This window comes from Vidua macroura, chromosome 16 (genome assembly GCF_024509145.1).
Source record: "Vidua macroura isolate BioBank_ID:100142 chromosome 16, ASM2450914v1, whole genome shotgun sequence".
In the NCBI taxonomy this organism is placed as follows: Eukaryota; Metazoa; Chordata; class Aves; order Passeriformes; family Viduidae; genus Vidua; species Vidua macroura.
In genome coordinates, this window is record NC_071586.1 from 12,323,874 (window position 1) to 12,331,820 (window position 7,947).

The window sequence follows — 7,947 nt, forward strand, 5'->3', positions numbered from 1 at the left end:
AAAAAAAAACAAAAACATGAAAGAAATGCCTTAAATACTTCAATGACTTTATTGATTGGTATTATAAAGTATGTATTACTAAACCATGTTCTGTCATTGTTCTGCAGCAGCTGATAAACAGCATCTTCAGCAAGTGTTCTCACAAGTTGGTTTTTTTTCTGTATTCCCCTAGTTTGTGATATGCAGCTCTGTGGAGCTCAGCTTACCCCTATCTATTTATCTTAAGAGCAAAGATCTCTGTAGCAGACACAAGAATCGTCTCAAATAATATCCTTGTGATGGGCTTAAAAATAGAAATAAATCATCACAAAACAGTCATCATCAATGGCTGGAACAAAAATAGAATCATTGCTACATGCTTTTTAAAAAATTATTATTCAAGTTTAAAGGTCATCAAAATCCAGTTTTGCTGTTTGCTTTAAAAGCTCAGGTACCAGAGGAGTCTTGGTCAGAGCACAGATAAGGCCTTTTTCACCATAAATGAAAGTTGATTTAAGTAACAATATCTGTGTCTCTGACCTGTGACAGACACCAAACTGGTGCATGAGGAAGAAACTACAGTTCCAAATCACCATGAGGTCAGCAGAAAATATTTTCCAGATTGTTTTTATCTCCAGCTGGGAAATGTGGTGAAATTTAGAATTCCCTCATGCCTCACAAAAATTGGTGGTTAAAGTAGCTCATCTATAAATAATTTAAGTTTCATTTATATGGAATGAAGATTCCACTATCTCACCAGGTCATCATAAAGACAATCAACAGCTTCTCTTCCGTTACATCACAATTCCCTGTGGAAATCCCCTTTTTTTGTCCTTGAGACATGGTGTTGAAGTCTTGATGTGAGCAGGCGTGGGATGCAGGGCACTGATTCTGCTGAGCCATCAACCAGGCTTCAAAGCTGCCTCCTAAAAAAACCTGTGTCTGGGATATGTTACAGAAGAAAGGAAATTACATTAAATGGCCTTTATATAGCCCAGAGAGTCAATAATTTTAATGCTGGGTTTCTTTCAAGCTGGTTTTAAATTTGTCATTACTCTTTAAATGGGTTTACTTACAGAATGGAGCAATTCAGGTAAGGGCTAGGAATCCTGGGCTGTTTCCTACAGAGCTGCAACAAGACAAAATCCAATGAACCACCATTTCAGATGTTCCAGAACCCACTCTCAGGTAACTGGAGTGTCTCCAGTGCACAGTGACACTCCCAGCTGTCATCAAAACCTGGAGCATGGAAGTACTAATAGCTTTCAGTAGGTCTGGTGAGATATCACACTGCAGCACCAGACACAGGAAGAATCATGACTTCTGTTAATTTTACATCATCTTAAGGATCTCTGGGCCAGCTAAGTCATGGAGAAGTGTATTATTCCTCCAAGAGCTGTAGAATCTGTGATGGTGGAGACTGAATCCAGAGAATCGTGTTTTTTGGGTACATATCTGAAAACAGTCTTGGGAAAAAGTTGGATTAGTGTTAAGCAATTTAACAGAGGGCCATGCCAAATTGGCATCATCTTCTTACAATTGCTCATGACTTTATCTTACTCAGTGATGAGCACAGCATGTAATTCTGGGAACAAGGTGTGAGTGTTTGGGAAATCTTTATATAATCTATGAAAATTGGAAGGAAAAGATCAAGAACAGGAATTCTTTATGTGGAGGCTGTGAGCTCTGTTCCTGTTGATGGAAGGTGCTTTAAAGAGAGCAGAGGTGAACACCTTGAGTGCCTGGGAGATCAGGGCTTGGGAGGAGGAGTTTCATTGGAAATCCAAGCTGACCCTGGGGCAGCAGGCCATGGGAGGCCAACCCCTGGCATGGTGGAGGGGCTGGGTGCTTTCCTGTGTGCCAAAGATGGGCCACCAAAGAGCACATGGACGAGCCATCTCTGAGCCTGGCAGAGACTTCTGTCAAGTATCTTCATTCTTTGTGAAGGCATTGTGTGCCTCGAAGGCATTCAAGGCTTGAGTTCAAATCTTTCTTCTGAGTTGGCTCCACATCCTGTCCTCTCTGTGGATTGAGAGTTCAAAACCAGTTACTTAACGTTTCTCTTTGGATGTTTTCTTAGGTTTATTGGAGGAGGGAGGAGAAATGTGCACATAGAATTTCCTAGTTGAACTCCAGCATGGGATTCATGTGTTGTCACCAGAATGACAATACAGGTGCCCTACTTTGCTATTTTCTTTGAAGACTAAAGGAAAAGAGAGCCTGTGGAAAACAGTCTCTCACCTGGTAGGGAAGACTCTGTGAGATGGAGCCAGGAGCTCTTCTGGATTTTGCAAGTGTTTTTGCACATCTGGCAGTCCCACATCACGCCCTATCCTTCTTCTGCTCCCTCCCTGGGCACAGCAAATGACTCTGACTCCATTTCCTCCGTGTCTCAGCTGTTTGCATGACACCCAGTAGATGGTGCCACCAAGCAGTACATTCACACGAGCAGTTTCTTGTCGGAGGCATTTTAAATTTTCTTCAATCGCTGCACATGTCTTAGGATCCAGCAGAATTCCTTCCTTCCACCACTACAAAGAGTTTTTTCCCCCAGGCTTGGGATATTGTTGCAGAAAACATTTATACTTTAATTTCCCCCTATTTTCGTCATGTCATCTAATTAGCATCATATTTACTGTACAAATATTTAGGGAAAAAAAAAAGCTGTGATCATTCATTTTTGAATTTATATAATTTCCCTGGCTTTTCAAGTTTTTTGAGTAAAATTCAGTGCTCACATTTTTTATTGGGACAGAATCTGTTGTTAGGAAACAAGTGGTTCTGGATAAGAAATGTTAGGAATGAGTGTGTGCTCAGCACCTTCAGTCATATCTTGAGAATCTTTGCTCTTTATTTTCTACCCTCTTAGCAGCACATTTGCAAGTGAGAGATCCACTGATGGTTCTGTCCCTGGCCAGGCTGGAGGCTTTAGAAACTCATTTCTTGTAACCAGAGCTGACAGCAAAGGAACAAATGGTGAGCTCCATTTCCATCTTAGATGTCTTCTGCTGCACCAGCCCCCAAATGAGAATCCCTCCTGTGTAGCACAAATGCTTTGATAATTCAGGCTGTCAACTTGTCTGCAAAAGCCAGAAAATGAGATATGAGAGAAGGATCCCCTGTGGGCAAAACGCAATACTTAATTCCTGATCCTTTGTGTTTTTCTTGGAAGATTCACCTGTGGAGCATTTGGTTTCCTGTGTCTCAAAGCATGGCTTTCCTTTTGCAGGCTGTTTAAATATTTACCTTCTCTGCCCTTCTCATCCCACCATACTTCAAATCAGAGAAGGGAACGTTTATCCACATGCAGCCTGGAAGATGCTTTGTCTGAGTGAGTAACAAATACCTGCAGTTTAATAAAGACTGGAGTTTTCAGTCTTTGAGAGCATGTATTACAGCCTCAATTTGGAATAGGTGATGAGGTGATTACTAAACCCTGGTTGCCATGGGGAAAGAGAGGAGGGTGATTGCTTTTTGATGGAAGAAACTGAGAGATACCAACAGTAACTTACTGCTAATACACACTCAAGGTGCACTTGGCATCAATGCATCTGGTGGGGAGCAGCAGTCAATCTTACTAATGTCTGAGGAGTCAGCTTTAGCAGCAGCAGTTATTGATGCAGAAGGTCAGCTCTTTGTGACTGGTCTTTCCTGGCAACCTCCCTCGAGTTTGGTGTGACTGTGGGAGTGATTCCCACAAGGGCGCTCAATTGAATTTGTGAGCGGCTCAGGGGTACTCACAAATCAAGCAGACATTGGCCACCTACCAACAGGAGTAAAGCATCAGTCCAAAATGGGATCTGGAGGCTGAGGGATTCTTAATAAGGCAGATTATTGTGCTGGTGTGCTGGAAAACAGCTCCTGCCTTAAAATTCCAGGGGCTTAGGAGGAAAGCTGTGCAGTGTTGGGGCTGCTGCTGGGGGTGCAAGGATGCCCCAGCTGAGCAGTGCGTGCCAGAGGGTTTGTGTCTCTGTTTTGGTGCTTGGAGCACAAGGAAGAGATTGGCTCCTTGATTAGATACACCAGGCTGGACTCTGCCCAGCCTGGGATAAAGCTGCAGTAATCCCTCTCCTGGAAAAACAGTCAGGCAAGGGGAATATGAGAAGGGAATGAGACTCTAACAAAGCAAAGGTTGATTTCCATCACTTTGGTGATCACTTTGATGGAGACCCCATGGAATCCACAGCTGCTGGTGGCTGTGACACCCTCTGCCACCACCTCACAGCCCTTGGGGAGGCATCCTGACTGTGGCACCTTTCCAGGGCAGAATTTGGTCTGGGAAAGCAACACCAAACTGCCCGAGATGGGGCTGAGCATTTCTTCAGGAGCTTGAGAGTGTCAAAGGGGCTGGAGCAGGTGGTGGCTGCTCTGTCTGCTGGTGCTGAGAAGCTCTGAGCACCTTCACCCGTTCCTACACTCCTCTGCTGTAGAATGTGGTAGAGAACTGTCCTTGGTGTCTTGTTTCTCTCCAAAATGGGAAATATTTTGGGTGTAACTATTGAAAATCTGGGCTAAGTCCTGCCTTCTGTACCAGTTGTCCCCCAGTATTTCTGGGGGTTCTTGCACAGGTAGCAAACCAGTCTGTTTGCCTGGGGTCACTGTGGGTTTTCCACCTTGCTCTTTTTCTCTTCTTGCTGCTTTTTCATGTTGGAAACAGCTCCCAGATAGCCAGAATCTTTGGAAGGACACTTCCCTTATCATCATCCTTAATGCTCAGACAGTGGTGGAGACACGTCACTGTAATTGTGTTTGTCTCCTTCACTGGTTTTTCCTTGTAAATTTGTTCCTTGCATTTATTTCTGGATGGCAGATGTGTTAATGGCTGGGCAGTTTAATGTGTTTATCTTTCGTGTGCTGTATATTTTGGATATAGAAACAGTGAGAAGAGATAAGCATGAAGAAACCACTTCTGCATTAATGCCAGCAATTCTGACATTATAAATATATATGAGAGAGTTTCTGTGATTATATTTTAATATTTTGTTTAATGCATTGACTCTCTGGGGACGAAACAAGAGAAAACCTCATTTGTATAATTTAAATGGCTAGCAATAAAAATAGGAGCAAAGAAAGGACCAATTAAATAGCCATGCTTTCTAACCCACGCAGATCCCATTCCCTTGGAAGGTCCAGTCCTTGCAATGGAGCCTGTGTGGCTCCAGCCCCTTCTTTCCTGGACAGAAGCCATGGGCTGTGGAGCTTGTGGCACCAGAGGCTGGCACCTCCTCAAGGAGGGAAGTCAAGTCAAGCTGAGGCTCATGTGATGTTACAAGGGAGGCATGGGCACCATTTTCCATTGGAAAGGCAATGGAAAGGACAGCAGGGGCTGGCAGGGGCAGTTGTCCTCCCCACCCCCTGTGTGCACAGCAGACCATCCCATAGTAAGAGGTGAGGCATATGAAATAAGACAAATTTGTGTAGTCCCTGTGTTGGTTGGTTGGTTCTCGAGCAGTTCCTCCTAGCAGAAGTGCTCACCTCTGGTTTCTTAGTTTAGGTACCTTCTTACTACTTCACAGTCTGTGTTGTTTTCAACTCTGTCTGCATCCAGCTCTTTGCTCCCTCATCTCACCCCTTTGTTCGCAGATTTCTCTTATCCAGCACAGCATGTCAAGGAACAAAAATTACAATTCCTAGCTTTTCTCACAGTTGGGAAAAGGACTTGAGGAGAAAAAGGCCCCAACAAACCCCAAAACAATAATCTATCAAAACATTTCCCATGGGCAAAGGCTGCTGGACCAAACATGCTGAAGCTTATCAGCACAAATGAAACACTGCTTTTCTCTTTCCCACTCCTTTTGAGTTCTCCCACCAGCACTGCACATCTCTGCTCCCACAGAGCAGGATACAGACCTTCATCACAAAGTGCCATGCCCTGAGAGTTTCCTCCAGTCACTTCAAGTTGCCAGCATGAGAGCAGCCCATGGGTTATGGCCCTTATTTCTATGCTACAAGAACAGGCAGCAAAGATTGCCTCTGGTTAGGCAGCTTCAAGAAATTTAAGGTCAGCAGATAAGAAATTTAAGGTCTTGCTGTCCGGTTGTGTTGTACCTTTGCAGCCAAGCCAGCCTGGAGCAAGGAGCTTCCCACGTGCCCTGGCAGAGCCTCTCTTGGCTTCCCCTGGCAGTAGGTATGGAGGAAGGGGAACTGCTCCATTACCATTTTCAGACCCCCACATCCATCACTGTCCTCCGCTGTTTTCCCAAGTTTTGCTTTTTGCTTGGTGAAGCAAAGACTGGGAAAGAGTTGTTTGCTGTTTCTAGGAGTTCTGGCTTCCACTTCTGGCACTGAGCCTTGCAGAAAAGATTTGCTGTTTCCATGACAAATCTGGCAGCTTTCTGGCTTCTGAGCTGTCATGCCTGGACTTCAGGAAGAGAATTAAGGAGATGAGATCAAAAAGAGCATTTTGTTATTTGAGAGCAAGGACTTTCCCACCCTACTCAGTCTTCCCACACTGTGCTTGCAGATGCAGAAACGTGGCTGCTGTAGATGTTTTTCTTCCAGGATGTGTGTCTGTAGATCCATTTGAATCCACACAGATGGTCCTGTGTGACATGATCTTGGTTAAGCCATGAATTTCCATTCACAGCCTGTGATCACACAGATATTCACCAACTTTTGGAGGGACCGCGGTGTTCTAAGCTTGATGTGCTTACACTGTAATTTGAAGTATATTAATATGTATGCATTCCTTATTTCTGAGGTCTACAATAAAAGCCCATACAGATAGAAGACTATTTACTCTCCTTTGTCTGAATTTTTGCTGTAAGAAGCTGCACATCATCAGGACTGTGTCATTCCCTGCAAAAGGCAGCCTCAAGGAAAGGGCTTAAAATCTCTCACACCAAATTGCTGGGGGACACAGTTACCCATTTTGGCCCCTGAGAGCCTGTGTGGAGCAAGCAGATGGCCAAGAAGTATCCAGCCTTGAGACCTGAGGGTAATGAAAGCATTAGCAAGAATTCCACCTTTCTGCAGGGAGAGAAAAGAACCTCATTGCAGCTCAGACCTCTTGGAAAGATCTAATGTGGTATTTATTTCAGATATAAATTTGACTGTGTAAAAATGACACCTTTTTACTCAGCCTGTGGTGCCAGGTCCAGCTCTCACTTGCAAATTAGGAGTAGATCCATTAAGGCTATGGAATTACAGCAGCTGATGTGACAGCAGCCTCACCTTGGCAGTATTTCATTCACTGTGTGCTTCCCTCTAATCTCCCGTGGGTATGAATCAGAAGAAGCTCTGCTGAAGCCAACAGTTGTGGAGAGGGAATGAAGGAGAAGCAGGATCTGCATGATTTTGGGCAGCAAGGAGCCTGGGCACACTCTCCTGCTGCAGAGGAGCAGCATCTCCACTGCCTCACTGGGCAGTCCGAGCCCTGCTGGAGAGGTGACATCAAAAATGCTTTTGCACAAACTCCTGATCGCTGTCTCGTGTTGCTGTGTGGAGGCACCTCTGCACCTCCTCCCTGATGTTCCAGGTCACCAGATGTGCCTTGCAGCGCTGGTTGTCCCCCCACAATCTGTTCCCCTCCCACTCACAGAGGAGCAGACTGCAGCCTTGCCACTGCCGTGAGGATTTAGGAGGGGGATTTTGGATAGTTTTGCCATTTTGAATCATTTCCTTGATGCATTTCTGCCAGGGGCTGTGTTGGGTTGTTAGCTCCTGCAGGAGAACATCCCACCTTCGTGAAACTTTTTGAGTCAGCCCACTCCAAATACCAATGTGTGCCAAGAGGCAGTGCAGGAATTTATTGTTACCAGAGCCCAGAAGAGCAATCAGACAAATCAGAAGTGCTGGATGCAGCCCTAGGAATTCCAGGTTCAGTTCTGAGCTGAGGGAAGCAATTAGGGAGGTGACTGAGTCACAGTCCCTCAGCAATTATGCTGCACCTCAGGTGCAGGTACAACTTACCTGCTGCTGGTTGTGCCCAGTCATGCTGGAAAAGGTCTTCCTCCAGGCAAGTGGCTT